Consider the following 18,054-nt stretch of genomic DNA (forward strand, 5'->3'; position numbering starts at 1 on the left):
TTATAAAAAAAGGGATTAAAGACACAAATGGCTGTTGCCTATGGTGCATTTTTTTGTCTGTACATAAGAAGTGAGAATCTTTTCTCAGCCCTTACTCTGATTCCCTCTCCTATTTAAGTTGGAAGCTACTTAACTACAGCTTCAAGCATCCCTGCCATTAGGGTTATGAATCTGATTTTTATAATCAGCATGCCTTACCTCAAGGTTCGGAATGTGGAGAGGAAGCAGAAGCTGTTTCTTTCTTCCTTCAGCAGTGTGATTGTCCTATAGTTTTGTTTTTTGTTGATTTGTGGAAATTTCAGGTATTGATAACAAAGGGATATTAGTTACAGAAAGTTTCCATCTTGACAATTTTCTTTACTAGCATGAATAATACATGATTTATTCAATGTGGTAATCTGGTGATATTTAGGAATACATTTTTTATTCTTTCAATGAAAATTGATTTTTTTCAAGTAATACTTCTTGAGGTAATATCTGCAAGATGATGATGATAGTAATAATACATTCTCAAAATGTTTCATTTTTTGATAATTATGTTTATTTTAATATAGTTAGGTATCACCCTTTGTCTTAAACGTTAATTTAATTAGCCAGATTTTAGGTAAATTTATTTTTCTTCTATATAATGTCCTTGATTTCAAATGCCCTCCATGTGAAGTCATTTTATGATTTCGTTGTTTTATCTGTTTGCTGCTTTATTTTACTTTATATTTTTCTTCTCTTACACTGACGTGTGCAAATCATAATGCATAAATTTCAATTTCTTTGACTGAATTTAGTTATAGAAATGTAAGTTATAATAACATTTGGTAGAAAGTGTATAGAAGAAGCTTTTGGTTGACATATCATTCAAAAGCCATGTGAGAAATGATCACTTCAGCAATTAAGGAACAGAGGGAACAATGGCCGTGAAAATACAATTTAAATGAGACCATAAAAGAAAGATGAGGACTAGTCCGATCTTGATATAATTAGAACTTCTCTATAAAATCCATAAAGTTTTGTCTCCGAGGAATATAGATAGTAGCTTTTCGAAAACTAGAAGTACTTATGTCACCTTCTTGAATTGTTAATTTTTAAAGTCACTAATCTTTAGCATGGAGGTCACTATATGAATTTAAGATTAAATTCATGAATCACTATATGAATTTAAGATTAAATTCATGAATTAAATTCATGAAATTAAGATTAAATTCATGAATAAATTTAACATCATCTAACATATCGTGTGTGTGTGTGTGTGTGTGTGTGTGTGTGTGTTTTCTAATTGTAATTCTGATATACACCAGAGAACTATCTGGCAGGCTTTGTCCCCAAGCTTTAATGTAAACAAACTAGATAAGAATATTATAAATATAAGTGAACATACATACAATAAAATAGAATAAAATAAAATAAAAAGATGAAAAGGGGGGAGAGATGTTCAGCTTCATCACAGAGGATGAAAATAATCAGTGTCATTCAAATGAAAAAGAATGATGTTTGTGAAGAAGACAATTTTATTTACGGACATCAAAGATGGTGATATTAATAATACTTAGCAATAATAATGACAATGAAACTTAATAGAGCACTTGTCATCGTTCCTCAAATATACACCAGCTAATAATATGAGATGAGTGAGAAATTCTCGTGATGTATTTTAATTTAATTTTCTTCACATATTTAAGGCAAATTACAAATTCAAAATGGGAATAGAAGTTGAAAACCTCTAGAGTAGCCATAAAGTGATTTAATACAATTTTCATAAAATACTATGAAGTGCCAAGTGATGGTAAACTAGTGAATATTTTACATTAAAATACTACATAGTCATGGTCCAAATGACCTAATTGTCTACAAGTACTTGAAATGAGAAATGTATCAAATATCCTTGAATTTGAAACAGGTATCATTAGGATGACTATAAGACCACTAATACAACAGTTAAATGACTTTGTTATTGAGTGTAGTTTAAAGCTTGTAAATCAAATTGAATTACAGTACAGTGAGATCACTGTACTGTACATACTATGCTTGTATTAGATAAGTCGCAAACTGATAGTTTATAATCTTACTTTTAAGAAATTTCATGAATAATAGTAAAGATGATGTCTTGGTTGATGACTTGTATTTATGTTAGCAATAAAAATGCTTTCAGAGTATTGTAGAATACTCCAAGCTGTCATGATAACATACTCCTATGTTAGGTATGCAATACATTATTCACACAATCGAATGTATTTTACTTTAATTGGATAACTAGTCGAAATATTTAATTTCCTATGGCCAAATATAGATTTGTAGAGGAATGCATGCACAAGTATGTTTAATAAAATCTACAATTGGTTGAGGAATTGATATCTTTATTAATTGAAAAATAATTTAGTAATTATCCATTTCATCCATTTGAGGGTGTCTACCTAAAAGCTACTTCCTGACATGTGAAGAGAAAACATGTGTTATGTCCACGTTGATAAGGAAATTTCTATTTTGTTAATACATTTTGTACCTAACAAATACTATACAGAGGTGCTCAATTTTAAGTTCTTCACTTGACTTTTAATCATAACAGAATTCCTTTACTCATTCAGGAGACATTTAGGGCACATTTTTTGTGAATGTGTTTTTGTGTCCCATTAATGTCTAACACAACTCACTCCCACTGATGAGCTTAGGGAGACTGGTTTTCATTTCAGTTTCAGAACATTGCCATGATGGTAGAAGATATAAATGTGCAATATGCATGTATCTTAATACTTTAACAATTATGGCACAGGCTAATATTTATTTAATCAAGCACGTGTTAAGCACTTTGTGTCAGTTCGCTCACATAAGTCCTCATAAAACCTATGTGACAGTGATTATTATAACTCCCATTTTACAGATAAAGGAGCTGAAGTTCAGAGAGTTTATATAATTTGCCCAGGGTCTTGCCAGTTTTAAATTCATACCCAGAGTTTAATCCAAGCAGTTTTACCAATGACCCTGCAACCTTCAACCCTGTTATAAATTTTATTTATCAGATAAAGCTCTAACCAAAAGTCATTTTTCTTATTCTTTTAATGACCTGTACTCAATTTAGAGAATCAGTCAATTACAAATGTGAGAAAAAGTATTTTAAACGAAAACTAAATCTGATAAAGAATAGTGTACTATTATTTCCAGATTAAGCATTTTAGATATACTCATTCAGTCATTTAAAATATTGCCAGGATAAAATTTGTAGGCATAATGTTAATCAAAAATTCTACTATATATATATTCTACTCTCTCTCTGTATATGTATATATATATATATATATATATATATATATATATATATATATATATATATATATTACAATGAAAATGTTTTATAATTAGAATTAACCAGCTGGTCTCAGTTTAGAAGATCTCAGTTTTGTTGAAACATCCAAAGCATCATAGTCAGGAGCCAGTCGAACATACGCCTTCATCTCTCCATCAGACCTGATCAGGGTGTTGACCTTGGCTACATCAGTGTCATAGAGCTTCTTCACAGCCTGTTTGATCTGGTGCTTGTTGGCCTTGACATCCACAGTGAACACAAGTGTATTGTTGTCTTCTGTTAGCTTGGCGCAAAAGTAATTGCAGTTTCTGCAATTATTTTTAACCTTTTCAATCGCAATTACTGTTGCACCAACTTAATACCTTCTTTGACTGACTCGGTAGTTACTAGAGGAAATTTGGTGATGGCATAGTGGTTCAGCTTGTTTCTCCTGGGGGCACTTTTCTGAGGATATTTAGGCGGCCTTCAGAGCCGCGGTGTCTTGGGCCTTGGGAAAGTGGGTGACCTGTGGATCTTCATTTTTTGTGCGGCTGTGGACACCGTTCAAAACTGCTTTCTTTGTCTTAATGCCTTTGCTTTGGCTTCAGTGTTGGCTTTGGGAGGGGCTTGGGCTTCCTTCTTCACTTTCAGTGCCATCTTTGTGAAAAGCAAATAGAATTTTTGACCTCATAATATATTGTTAGAAATATAACATGTCTCTAAAAGTAATGATATATTTTTGATATCAGACATCCATTTAAAAAATCTGATCTATACGACTGGATACAGAAGAGATACTGGGAAAAAGAGACACATGATGCTAGAAGAGAAGGAGAATGAGGAAAAATACCCCAAGGAAATGTTACTGAGATGAAATCAGAAGGATGGCTCAGAAATAAAAAGATCAAAATGGTAATTAAAAAAAAAAAAAAACATTTCAGGTGCAAAGACCTCCCTGAGGACAAAAAACCTGACTCTGTCACACATGCACATATGACAGGCTCGCATGTTCTTCTCAATGTGCCTGAATAGGGAGATTAAAAACAAAGTGTTCAGTACTAATAGACCACAGTAACGAGTTGGCATCTTGCTGAAGAATAATGAGAATCAAGTATCAAATACCTTTCATCAAAGCATGGAGATGGTAATGGTTGTCAGAGAGCACTATTTGTTTGGTTAGTGAAGGTAGATTTTTAGTGCCACTACAGTACCTTTGAGGTTTATATCATCAGAGATACATTGAATTAGAAGTCATTCTGCTTTGCAATTTAGGAAATACCAGATGGGAGAACTGGCCCTACTGAATGAAACAAGTCAGACGGTACATTTTTCAGAAGGCGTAGCTCATATTTTTAAAACATGCTCAAACAGACAGGATAAATTGTGCAGGTTGATATTTTCAAAGAATGCCTGCATTGCATGCTAGTGCATGTATATGTAATATATGTATATATATGTCCATATGTATATATGTATATAGATATGCCAATATATACTAATGTGGTATATATATTGGTTCTATTTCTCTGGAGAACCTTGCTTAATACAGTGCATTTTATTGGTTTTTGAACGAATCTCATATAGACAGACTCAAATACTGTTTCATGAGTTATCTAGTGTAGCAACTTGGTCAAAGCTAGTTCATACTTTTGTGATATTACCTGTATAGTATATAAAGTATATACAGCATATATTATATAAAACTTAACCTGGAGGGAACAGCTTTGAAGTCAGAGGGCAGTTATATACTTGCATCTGTCTGATTTTCATCCTCAGTATCTCTACTGAGATTGCAGCCATTCACTTCATATATAATATAAAATGTTATTTTATATGCATTTATATGCATTTATGAACAGTAAAAACACTATTGAAAAAACATATTGCAAAATATCACTTGTCAGTTATAACATTTATTTTAAGAAGAGTATTCTCTTTCATATTATGAAAATAAAGGTTGTGTTACACAACATAAATTGTTTTACTTCCACAAGCTGTGTGATATTTTAATGACGTTAAGGACACAAAAGCCTATATTGACATGCTATATCAAACACATTTTCTTAGAAACAAGTTGTTAGTTCTATTAAATGTGTGTGATTATGATGGTATAACCATTGTTTGTTCAGTTAGAATCAGAAAAAAAAAGTTCAAAATTATATTTTTATACTCAGAAGTTTAAAATAAATGTGGCATTGCCCGTTCATGGATTGGGTTAGCCTGTCTGTATTTTAAATATACATAAAGGTGAGCTTTTGTTTGGATTCTTACTTTCTTACACTTAATTATACTTATACAAAAATGATTTGAAGAGAATTGTCAACAAATATGAATGATTTAAATATCTAATATTTAGATCCAAATATATCTTTAGAAAACTTTGTACATTGATATAAAAAATGTTAGAGGCATCACATACAATAATATGCAGTGAATAAATAAATAAAAAAGAGAAATTAGATTGAAAATTCTGCATTCTCCACTATACTTGCTTATATGCTATAACATTTAAGCAAAGATGTTTTTAAATTATATTTTACTATTTATCTTCTAGTACATTTTTTATTTAATCACTGTGAAGAAATCAAGAATAGTTGATAATAAATTGCAGTGAGTTACAAGTTTAAATTATTCACTGCATTAAGGATGAGAAAAATATTTTTACACTGCCTAAAAATGCTTTTTCAAAAAGCCAGATTGGAAAACTACTATTATAACATTCTAAAAGCATAGTACTAGAACTTCTAGTCTTTAGTTATTTAATACAGATCAAGTGACCTGACCCTACATGGGAGTACTTATTAGACAATCCATTCACCTGAGCATTCTCAATACATTTTTCTAGTTTTCAAGAAGACTGACGGGGGTTATTAAGGGACTGCCAAGATGACCTTTGAATTTTTTCCTTAATTCTGAAGAAGAAAAAAAGAAAATGGACATGTTTGGTCAATCCTGATAATTTGGCCATTTGAGATTTTCAGTGAAGGGAAATAGAATTTCTAAAAAGAATGTTTGGATAATACCTAAGAGTGAACTTAGTGGTGTGAAATTTGTCCCAACCCATCTGTTAAGAGTCATATACATGAGTCACAGTAAACTTAGAAAGGGATAGTGAATAGATAGTAAAAAGATAGTGAGTAAAATTGGAATTGGGGAAATACAATAGAGAATAAAGTCCAAATGACTACATTTTCAAATAACCATATCAGAGTAACTTAATACTCTTTTAGTGACAAGCAATATCATGATTTTATAATAGCAGCTTCCTAACTCTAAATAAGTTGATATCCTTAGGATGATTCTTTACACTTTTATGAAGGAAAATGAAGCATCTAACATGGACACCAACAATAGTGTGGGCCAAATGGAATTAGCTTCATTCCAAGGTGAGAAGGAACCAGAAACACTATTGCTATGGCTTTCAAAGTTAAAACCATACTTACTGCTGCTTTCTCTACAGCATTACTGCGGAGAAGACTAAATAAATCTACTTGAAATAGTTTTATCACTATATTAATCAACTCACATCCATAAAAAATGACTCTAAAATGTAATTCATGTGTTGCCCTTTGATATCCACTTATACCCTCTTTGGTGCATATGAGAATGACCTGTTTCAGAGCAAGCATTAGCTAGGAAATATGCACTGAAATTTCATGATGTTATATAGTTAAATTAACTTAGCTGCAGTGTTTCATAAACACCTCCATGTATGTGCGTGAGACTGACTATGTTTATATGTATGTATAGAGAAGAAAGACAGGTTTCTGTTGTTTTGCTTATGTGAGATATTTACAGCAATGCCATCTTTGTTTCCTTTCCTGATGTACCAACTATCAGTACCTTGACAACGGTACTGAAAGTTAAAATTAAGAGTGAATACAAAGCTAAAAACATTGATTATAATGATAATATTGTAAAGATCTACACTTTAGAAGGAATTATATATTTTAATTTTATATATATACATAATAAAGTATATTTTATATATATCATAATTCATTGATTAGCCCATATATTTTCAGCAGTAATTATATATATAATAAAAACTAAAATATATAAATATATATATTTCATAATACATTGATTAGCCCATATATTTTCAGCAGTAATTATTAGATACAAGATTATCATCGGTTAATTTTTTTGTTATATCATATCTTTTTTTCATTTTTTATATCATTTTTTATATCAATTTTTTGTTATATCATATTCTCAATAGTTTTATTTTTTTAATTTTAAATTTTTGGGGTGACATTGATTAGTAAACTTATATAAGTTTCAAGTGTATAGTTCTATACATCATGTATATATTTCACTGTGTGTTTACCATCCAGAATCAGTTCTCCTTCCATCACTATATATTTGACCCCCTTTACCCTCTTCTACTACCCTACCTCTCCACTTACCCTCTGGTAACCACTAAACTGTTGTTTGTGTCTATAAGTTTTGGTTGTTTGTCTTGTTCTTTTTTTGCTTTCAGTATATCCCATGTATGAATTAAATGATATGGTCCTTTCTTTTTCTGTCTGACTTACTTCGATTAACATGACTCAAAATCCATCTATGTCATTATAAATGGCAGTATTTCACCTTTTCTATGGCTAAGTAACATTCCATTGTGTAACATGTCTTTTTTATCCAATAATCTATTGATGGACACATTGTTTTTTGTTGTTTTTTTGGCCAGTGTGAATAATGCTGCAGTGAACACAGGGGCACACACATCTTTATGGATAAATGTTTAAAGATTTTTTGGGTAGATACACAGAATACAGATTGCTGGGTCATACGGTAATTTTATTTTTAACTTTTTGAAGAAAACTACTGTTTTCCATAGTGGCTCTACCAATTTACATTCCCATCATCAGATACGAGGGTTCTTATTTTTCCATAATCTCTCCACACTTGTTATTATTTGTCTTGTTGATATTAGTCATTCTAACAGATGTGAGGTGATATCTCACTGTGGTTTTGATTTGCATTTCCCTAATAGCTAGTGGAGTGGAGCATTTTTTCATATATGAGTATCTGTTGGCCATTTCTCTGACCATTTTTTTTAATTGGATTGCTTTTGTTGTTGTTATTGTTGCTGAGTTGTATGAGTTCTTTATATTTTTTGCATATTAGCCCCTTTTCAGAGATGTTGGTTGCAAATACTGTCTCCCATTCAACTGTTTTCCTTTTTTTTTTTTTGTTTTTTGTTTTTTGTTTTTTGACTGTTTCTTTTGCTGTGCAAAAGCTTTTTAGTTTGATTTAGTCCCATTCATTTAGTTTTGCTTCTCCTTCCCTTACATTTGAGGTCAAATTTATGAAATCCTATCTGAACATAAGGTCCATAAGTTTAGTATGTATGCTTTCTTCTATGCAATTTATCGTTTCATGTCTTATGTTTAGATCTTTGATCCATTTTGTGTTAATTTTGGTATATGGTGACAGATAACAGTTTAGGTTTGTTTTTTGCATGGGGCTTTTTGATTTTCCCAGCATGATTTATTGAAGAGGCTTTCTTTTCTCCATTATATGTTTTTGGCTCCTTTGTCAAAATTTATCTGCATATATATGGGTTTATTTCTGTCTTCTCAATTCTATTTCATCAGTCTCTGTGTCTGTTTTTCCTGTCAATACCATGCTGTTTTTATTACTGTCACTTTGTAGTATAAATTGAAGTCAGGCAGTGTGGTACCTCCACCCTTGTCCATTTTTCTCTGTATTGTTTTAGCTTTTGTGGTCTTTTGTGATTCCATACAAATCTGGTAATCTTTTTTTTCTACTTCCTGAAAAAATGCAATTGGGATTTTGATGGGGATTGAATTAAATCTGCATATCACTTTGGGTAATATGGCCAATTTAACTGTGTTGGTTATTCTAATCCATGAACGTGGAATGACTTTCCATTTCTTTCTCTCTTCTTCAATTTCTTTTAATAATGTCTTATAGTTTTCAGTGTAATTCTTCTTTACATCCTTTGTTAGGTTATCCCTAGGTATTTTATTATTTTGTTGCAGTTGCAAAAGGATTTTTGTTTGTTTGTTTTCTTGTTTGTTTGTTTTTCCATTTCTTTTTCTGAAATTTCATTGTTAGTATATAGGAACCCAATGAATTTTTGTACACTGATTTTGTATGCTGCAACTTTATTGTATTTGTTTATTGTTTCTAATAGGTATTTTTTTGGTAAAGTCTTTAGGGTTTTCTATGTAAAGAATCATGTTGTCTGTAAAAAGTGACAATTTACTTTCTTCATTCCCCATTTGGATGCCTTTTATTTCTTTCTCTTGCCTGATTTCTCTGGCTCTGACTTCCAATACTATGTTGAATAATAGTAATGAGAGGGGTTATCTCTGTCCTGTTACTGATTATAAAGGAAAAGCTTTCAGTTTTTCACTATTAACTATGATATTGACTGAGGATTTGTAGTACATAACTTTTATTATGTTGAGGTACTTTCATTCTATACCCCCTTGATTAAGTGTTTTCATTATAAATGGATATTTTATGTTGTCAAATGCTTTTTCTGCATCTATTGATATAATCATATGATTTTTATCCTTTATTTTGTTTGTCTGGTTTATTACATTGATTGAGTTGCCCATGTTGAACCATCGTTGTGCCCCTGGAATGAATCCCACTTGATCATGATGCATAATCTTTTAAATTTATCATTATATTTGATTTTCTAGTATTTTGTTTAGGATTTGTGAACCTCTATTCATCAGAGATATCGGTCTGTGGTTTTCTTTTTTGTGGTATCCTTACCGGGTTTTGGTATCAGGCCTCATAAAATCATTTAGGAAGTATTGCCTCTTGTTCAATTTTTTGGAAGAGTGTAAGAGAGACATGTATTAAAATGTCTTTTAAAGTTTTGGTAGAATTTACTAGTGAAGCCATCTAGTTAGCTTTTTAAAAGTAAGCTGCAATCTCTAACTTAAACATATATAGTTTTACATTAACTAAAAATCACTAATGGAAAAAATATATGGTGCAACGTCCTTTTAACATTAAAATACTTAGTATTTATTTGTTACATCAGGTGAAACCATAGAGGTTTACAGTTTAGTTATCCTCACAGTTCCTTGGGGAGAGAACACATCAGGCCTAACACGAAAACTCAGGGGAAGCACTGGGGATAGCCATGAGGCAAGAAAAAGACAGGGGAATGTTGGTAGGTGTCTTCATTGTAGTTTGTGTGGGAAGGAGAGAGGGAGGCAGGGCAATCAGGTTTAGGATTGGCTTATGTAAATTATTTCAGCCAGCTGTAGGGTATAGGAGCTATCCTTCAGGATATGTGGACGTGAGGTGATTAGTATGAGTATAAGTAGCCCAGAGTTTGAGAGCCCCATAAGGGAAGTGTTTGGGGGTGTGGACTTAATTAATCAGCTGCTCAGTAAGTAGAAGTGACCAACCTATAGCAAGGGGTCGAAACTGGGGAAAGATAGCACACAGGAAAAAACACAAAAACTATATTACCAAGGTATTGCCAGTTATCCTTCATCTCAATCATTCCTGTGACTGTAATTTTATCTCAACCTGAGCTTTAACAAAAATTTAACCTGGTAATTATAATGATGAAAACCCTTTCATATTCATGTTGGCCAATTTGATATTCATATTGATGAAGTAGCTGTTCAAACCATCTGTCCACTTTTATTTGGATTTTCTTTTTACGGTAACTTTTAAGATACTACTGTAATATAACATAATGGAGGAAGAGATGTACAAGTCCTCTTCATAAGAAAGTATAAGATATTATGGAAGTCAGTAACCAAACTACATAAACAAAATACTTGATATTTCTCACAAAATTCATCTATGCATTCAGTGAAATTCCAATAGAAATTTTAGCATTATTAAATTACATTAACAAATGGACTCTAAAATGTACGACGTTGGACAATTAAGTTTATGAACAGTTGCAATGATGTTACTAACTTTTTTTGCACACAAAAGAGATCATTTATTATGAATTTGTACCAACTGGACAACCAGTTAACAAAGCTTACTACTTGGAAGTGCTGAAAAGGCTGTGTGAAAAAGTTAGATGACCTGAACTTTTTGCCAACAATTCAAGACAGTGCACCAGCTCACATGGCACTGTCTGTGAGGGAGTTTTTAGCCAGTAAACAAATAACTGTATTGGAACACCCTCCCTACTCACCTGATCTGGCCACCAATGACTTCTTTCTTTACCTGAAGATAGGGAAAACACTGAAAGGAAGATGTTTTGATGACATTCTGGACACCAAGGGTAATACGATGACAGCTCTGATGGCCATTCCAGAAAAAGAGTTCCAAAATTGCTTTGAAGAGTGGACTAGTCACTGGCATCGGTGCATAGCTTCCCAAGGGGGGTACTTCGAAGGTGACCATAGTAATATTCAGCAATGAGGTATGTAGCAATTTTTCTAGGATGAGTTTGTGAACGTAATTGACAGACCTCATATATATAACATTTGTTGTGAATCATATAGTGACATGGCTCTTTCACTTGCTACACTATAACTCTCAAGAATAAAGGATATGTCATTATCTTGTTTGTATTTCAAAATTTGATCTGTGGCACACATAATAAATGCTTAGATGTTGTTTATATAAATAAGGGTTCCTATTACAGTAACACTGAAGGATTATTTTCAGTAGTGCATAATGAGTTTAGGTCACTTTGCAAAAAAAAATTGCTCAATAGCCAATTTTATGAATGGTCCATTTATCAAATTTTTCAACATATGAATAAAAATGTATTTATGACATGTAGAATGTTTTCAATGGATGGGTGGAATGGAGTTTAGGTTTTCTGAAATACCTCTAAAGTCTTAATTTGTTTTTCATTTTCCTAGCATTTTTAAAAATGCTTTATCGAAAATTAAAAATTTTAACATGTTTTAATTTCTTAAGGATGTTTAGGAAATTAAAGTTAATACGTAATAATCACATTGTAGCATTTTATAACTGAGTATTTTAGTTCATAACTTTGAAATTTCAGTTTTTTAAAGAACATTTTAAACTTAATATCCTATTTGTAATATTTATATGTATATATATATATATATATATATACACATATATATATGAAACTTTTTCTGAATAGTGACTAGACAGAACATATGTGTAATACACAGAACGTATGTATAACTTCATGCAAGCATATTTATCTCCTAAGAACCCCAGAAATATTCAGAAATTGATGCTATTTTGAAATGTGGCCATATTAAAGGATATGGAAACAGAATGGTAAGTTGAAAATGCAATTAGACTCCCTCTGCTCACCAAATAACACCAAGCATATCCACACAGATTTCTAAAGATAAAACTCCAAAATTATTTCAAGCAAACATTCTCCTAAGGAACAATATTGAAAGACTTTTCTCTGGTGAAACCATCCAGCCAAAGTTATAACACATCTACTAAAAGATTTAGTTACCTTCTAATAGTTGAAAATGCCCAGCCTAATTTACCTCCACTGAGAGTAATTACTTGGCCAATTTCTTGCATAACCATGAAGTTTTCAGGGTAGTGCTGGTTCATTCAAAAGTATGATTAGTCACTCAGGATTCACTATACATTTTAAGAATGTCCCAAATTTGAAAGACAGTAATAAATAAATAGAAAAAAAATAAACTCAAAGAAATCTAAAGAACTTTAGGGATTAAAAGAATGTCAAAGAAAATATTCTCCTTTTAATGTTTAGAGAGAGAATGTATCCTTGAAACAAATATAAAAGAAATATCTAAAGGATGAAAAAAACTCGCAGAAATTAAAGTAAGAATGCAATAAAGGAAAACGTCAATAAGATTAGAGGATCAAGGACCTCTCTAGTAAAGGAATCTTCTATAAAAGATAGAAAATTTGATAAACAGTATAAAACACCTAAAAATTCAATGATTCAATTCACTAAATCCAGTAACCTAATAATAGGAGTTTAGACCTTGCACTCCAATGGTGAAAATGAAGGGAGGAATATTATCAAACAGATAATTCAGAAAATTTTCTCAAGGTTATACCATGGCATAATATTGTGAAATTTCAAAATAGAGTGGGTAAAGGAAGCTCTCACACCTTTACAGGGAGTACAAAGGCAGTGGGGGATTACATGCAAAGGATTAGTGAATATAGCAGCATTGAGCTTCTCAACAGGGAGACCAAAGTTTTAAGATCATAAAACAATGTGTTTAAAATCTAGGAAAAGCATTTCCAAAAGGAAGAAAAAGGGAAATTAAACTGACTTACTTCCTGTGGTCTATAAACTAAAGAATTGTCCTCCAGAAACTGAAGCTGGATTCATAAAAAGTACATGGCAAACTACAAAATTAAGTGAGGCATTCGTTTACTTCAGGAAAATAAAAGTTGTACAGGAAAGGAAATATAATCATAGTGTAGCTGTAAAAAGAGAAATCTTTATTCTCATAAAAGTATACTCATAATAATGTAAACCTGGAATATTAATTGCTTTAACCGAAGCAGTAATAGAACCATACTGAAATATTGATAGAGAAAGAGTAGTGCATGTGAAAGTGAGGGGTTTGGGATGTAAAAGAAATGTCAGTGTGTATTTTATGAAGTAGATAATATAAAAAATTGGAAAATTAAAACAAATTGTAAGTATGGTATTTTCAAATATAAGGATGTTTTGGGGAAAAAAAAAACTGGGATGGGGGTGGGGAACTTAAGTTTAAATAGGTTGCTTCTTGGAACTGGGAATCAATATTTTTTCCAGTGCAGGGGGCTCGGGGCTGTTTTTTGTTTAAAGCCTTTAGGGATGCTTAGATGATTTATATTATGTAATATAAAACTTTGACAGAATAATAGTTAAATTCTATAATTAATTTTGCGTTTTATCTTTTATTGAAAGACAATGTTTGTTGCCTCTTATTTTAAGGACGTCACTTTACAGGATTTTTCCCTATTGCGTTTTCTAACTCTAGTGTTCAGTTTCTGTCATAGACATTTGAGGTTTAATGTAACATTGCTATTGTAGTTTTGTCAATTGCTTTCTGAAAGGCACAGTGTTTTAACTTCACAGCTGTGCAACTTATAAAAACCTGTGATCTAATCACAATTGCTAGGTAAACTAAAAGAGGAAAAAGTGTTGGAAGCAAGATTTGGTAAACAGTACTCTTTGAATTCTTTCTTTTCTCTAGTGACTAAGGTGCTTGGTAAGACTTCTAGGTCATTTTTAATAGCCACATTCATTATTCATGTAGTGACTAAGTATGATATTCAGAATCCTAGAGATAAAACGTCAAGGAATTGGATAGAGGAAGAAACTAAGTTTTCTATGGAGTTTGTCAAATAAACTTCAGTTTGTCACAACTGAAGTTTGGCAAATAATATCGTTGATAGAAATTCCCTGCTGTTTTCAACATGGGGTTTATTTTAGAGACATATAAGCAGGAAGAATGTTCATTTTTCTGATTAGAACAAAAACTAGCAAAATCGAGAATGACATATCTTCTTATCAAATGTGATAAATTGTATTAAATATCCCAGTTCTTAACACCTCTGTGTACCCAAACTCTTTGCTTTATTTCTTTGTAGAGCCTTTTTTTTTTTTTTCCCTGACCTTAAGTTTGGCCATGTGACTTGATTGGTCAGTAAAGAAGAAATGATGGGATGTCATTTTAATATCTATGCCTTAAGAGACCTTGAGTGCTTATGTTTGCTCTCTTATGCTTGTGTGATTGCCATGAGAACCTGGCAGGGGTAATACATGAGTGAGCCCAGACAAGGTACAAATGCCTTGACAATTCCAGATGACCCCATATTCATGAGAAACACACACTTATTATTCTAGGCCTCCAAGGTTCTATGACTGTTTTGTGTGTAGCTTTATGTGACAATAGATAATTGATACACACATAAACTATATAAATTTATTTTTTAAATATTGCAAGAACAGTTCTTTGACACAGAGCCTTCAATCATATAGTTTATAGTGCCAATGAATCAAAATATTATTACAGCAAAATATGTTATAGAACTCAGTGCTTTACTTTTATTTAATCTACATTCAACATATAAATATCTGTAATCAAAATATTATCAGTCAATTGCGTCTTCCATACAAAGCAGCATAATTGACATCAGAAAATATTATTGCTCTGAGAAATTACAGGAAGAAAATCTTTAGTGATATCTGAAAATAAATAAACCCCAAATTAAGACTTGAAAATTTTCTGCTATAAACCTAAGTATTAGTTTCCTAGGGCTGCCATAAACATGTGCCACAAACTGCGTGGCTTGAAACAGCAGCAGTGTGTCCTCTTGCAGTTCTGGTGTCTAGCAGTCTGAAATCAAGATGTCAGCAGAGTTGGTTTTCTAGAGAATCCGAGGGAGAATATGCTGCATACCTCTCTCCTACCTTCTGGTGCTGCTGGCAGTGCTTGGCATGAGTTGGTTTATAGACTCCTTATTCCAATCTCTGCCTCAGTTGTCACAGGGCCTTCCCCTTTGATATCTTCCTGGTATAAGACTGCCAGTTACTGCACTTTGGTGCACCCTAAATCCAGTATGATCTCTTCCTGATATTCTTAATTACATCTGCAAAGACACTATTTTCAAATAAGGTCACTTTCAGAGGTAATGGGATTTAAGGCCTGTCATTGTTTGTGTGTGTGTGTGTGTGTATGTGTGTGTGTGTGTAGGTACAATTCAAACAACTACAATGTATAAGATCTCATTTTAAATATTATTAAAAAACCAAACTTATGTCAAAGACTTTGGCTACTACCCTTCTCTGCTAATTTGACCTTTGGTAAGCCTCATAGTTATTCAAATGTATATTGAAAGGGGACTTAAAAAAGTATCTACACCAACCTCTTTTAGAGATGAGGAAATAGAGAATGTAATTTTATTTGGAAATCAGAAATAATACACTATGAAGATGCCTAATTTTTCAGCAAAGGCAGCCATAAATCCAGTCTTGTTGCCACATGTGACCTGTGTGTCATAGACAGTGATACTTAAACTTTTTGAATATCAGTTTTGTCATCCTAAAATTGTGTATCATAATATTTATCTTATAGTGTTATTGAAATTATAAAATAAAATAAAATATCCACTACAATATTTGGGATACTATAGATTAAAAAGCTTATCAGAATCACGTATAGAAAATGGCAGAACATCTTGATGTCTAATCCTTGGTTTTAATACTGCTTTTCAATTAAGTGATAAATCCCTAGGTTTATCATGTGTGTTCTAGGAACTGGTATTCCCATAAAGCCTTATTACTGTGACACTTTATAAAAATCCTGTCAGTTTTTCCATTACCTCGATGTGAACATTATGAAAGGTTACAAAAGTGAATTTACATGCCCACACAAAGGGAAAAAAATGAAGGATATAATAGGAATAAGTTTCTACCTAATGAAATATCTGGCAGAAAAAAAAAATCACAAACTTCTTCAAAGGAAATAAACATAATATTTTTTGATTATGTATATATAATATCTATTCATTGATTATTTTCAACAGCTACCATATTCCCCGAAAATAAGAACTAGCTAGACCATCAGCTCTAATGTATTTTTTGGAGCAAAAATTAATGTAAGAGCCGGTCTTATTTTCATATAATATAAGACCCAGTTGGGTCTTATATAACATAAGACCCGGTGTTATATAATTATAATATAATATAATACAATACAATACAATATAATACTGTGTCTTTATAGTATGTATAATATAATATAATATAATATAATATAATATAATATAATATAATATAATATAATATAATATAACATATAATATAAAGTAAGACTGGGTCTTATATAAATTTTTGCTCCAAAAGATGCATTAGAGCTGATAGTCCAGCTAGGTCTTATTTTCAGGGAAACACGGTATGTAATGAGCTTCTCATTTGTGTCTGGAATCATGCTTGATTTTAAAAAAAGATTAATAATTTTTTTCTTCCCTGTACTCCTCATGAAGTTTGGAGTCTTATAGTGGGAGCCATTTGTGGTAAATTACTCTCTCCAGGTCAGAACTAATCTCCCTGAAGGAAGCATTCCCTTAGTAAATTAATCCCTCTTTTGAGTACTATAATCATATTCTTAGTGGTATTTATGAGCATATTACAGATAAATGAAGACAAATGTAAGATTTAGAGATACATATGAAGTCATCCATATTTCATGATTATTTCTAGGGGGAAAATAATATATATCAGATTTTCCAATTGAACTTGGTAAATTTTGATTCTGATGTATGAACCCTCCAGATATGTTACATTTTCTTTCCACTATCACTGATTGATATTAGGTTAGGTTAAGATTGGTGACCTGATTGATGTGGTTCTGCCATATTTATCCATTACTTTCCTCTTTATAATTATTAAATAATTTTTGGAATATTGTTAACAGCTCAACTATGTATAATAAATATCTTATTTATTGTCAAATTTTATTCCACTGTTCTAATAACTATTGATAATACTCTAATTCCTTTATTACTAAACTTACAACTAATTTTGTACTATACTTGTATATATATTTTCAGTTGAAATTCTACTGTACGGTAGGATTTTCATTCTCTGTGTATGTACTCGTATGTGTGTATGTATGTATGTTGATATCAATGCACACATTTGTATACCATTGCATGGGACAATAATTTGTCTTTAGTATGGTCAATGAGACTTCTTCCAGCTGACTTTTGGGTCCTTTTGCAAATTCTCCATAATTCCTTGAGCATATCTCATGTTCCTAACCCAAACAAGAAGTAAGAATACCATCTGTTATTTTCATGCCCTAGTCCTGGAATCAGCCATTTGTCTAAAAAGTCTT

At 31.7% G+C, this 18,054-nt stretch overlaps 1 pseudogene; it reads right to left on the minus strand.

The window, feature by feature from the left end:
• Positions 1-3,350: 3,350 nt before the first annotated feature.
• On the minus strand, positions 3,351-3,928 carry LOC117032943 (60S ribosomal protein L23a-like; annotated as a pseudogene).
• Between the last annotated feature and the right edge of the window lie 14,126 nt (positions 3,929-18,054).

The sequence above is a fragment of the Rhinolophus ferrumequinum genome, chromosome 2, assembly GCF_004115265.2.
Source record: "Rhinolophus ferrumequinum isolate MPI-CBG mRhiFer1 chromosome 2, mRhiFer1_v1.p, whole genome shotgun sequence".
Classification (NCBI taxonomy): domain Eukaryota; kingdom Metazoa; phylum Chordata; class Mammalia; order Chiroptera; family Rhinolophidae; genus Rhinolophus; species Rhinolophus ferrumequinum.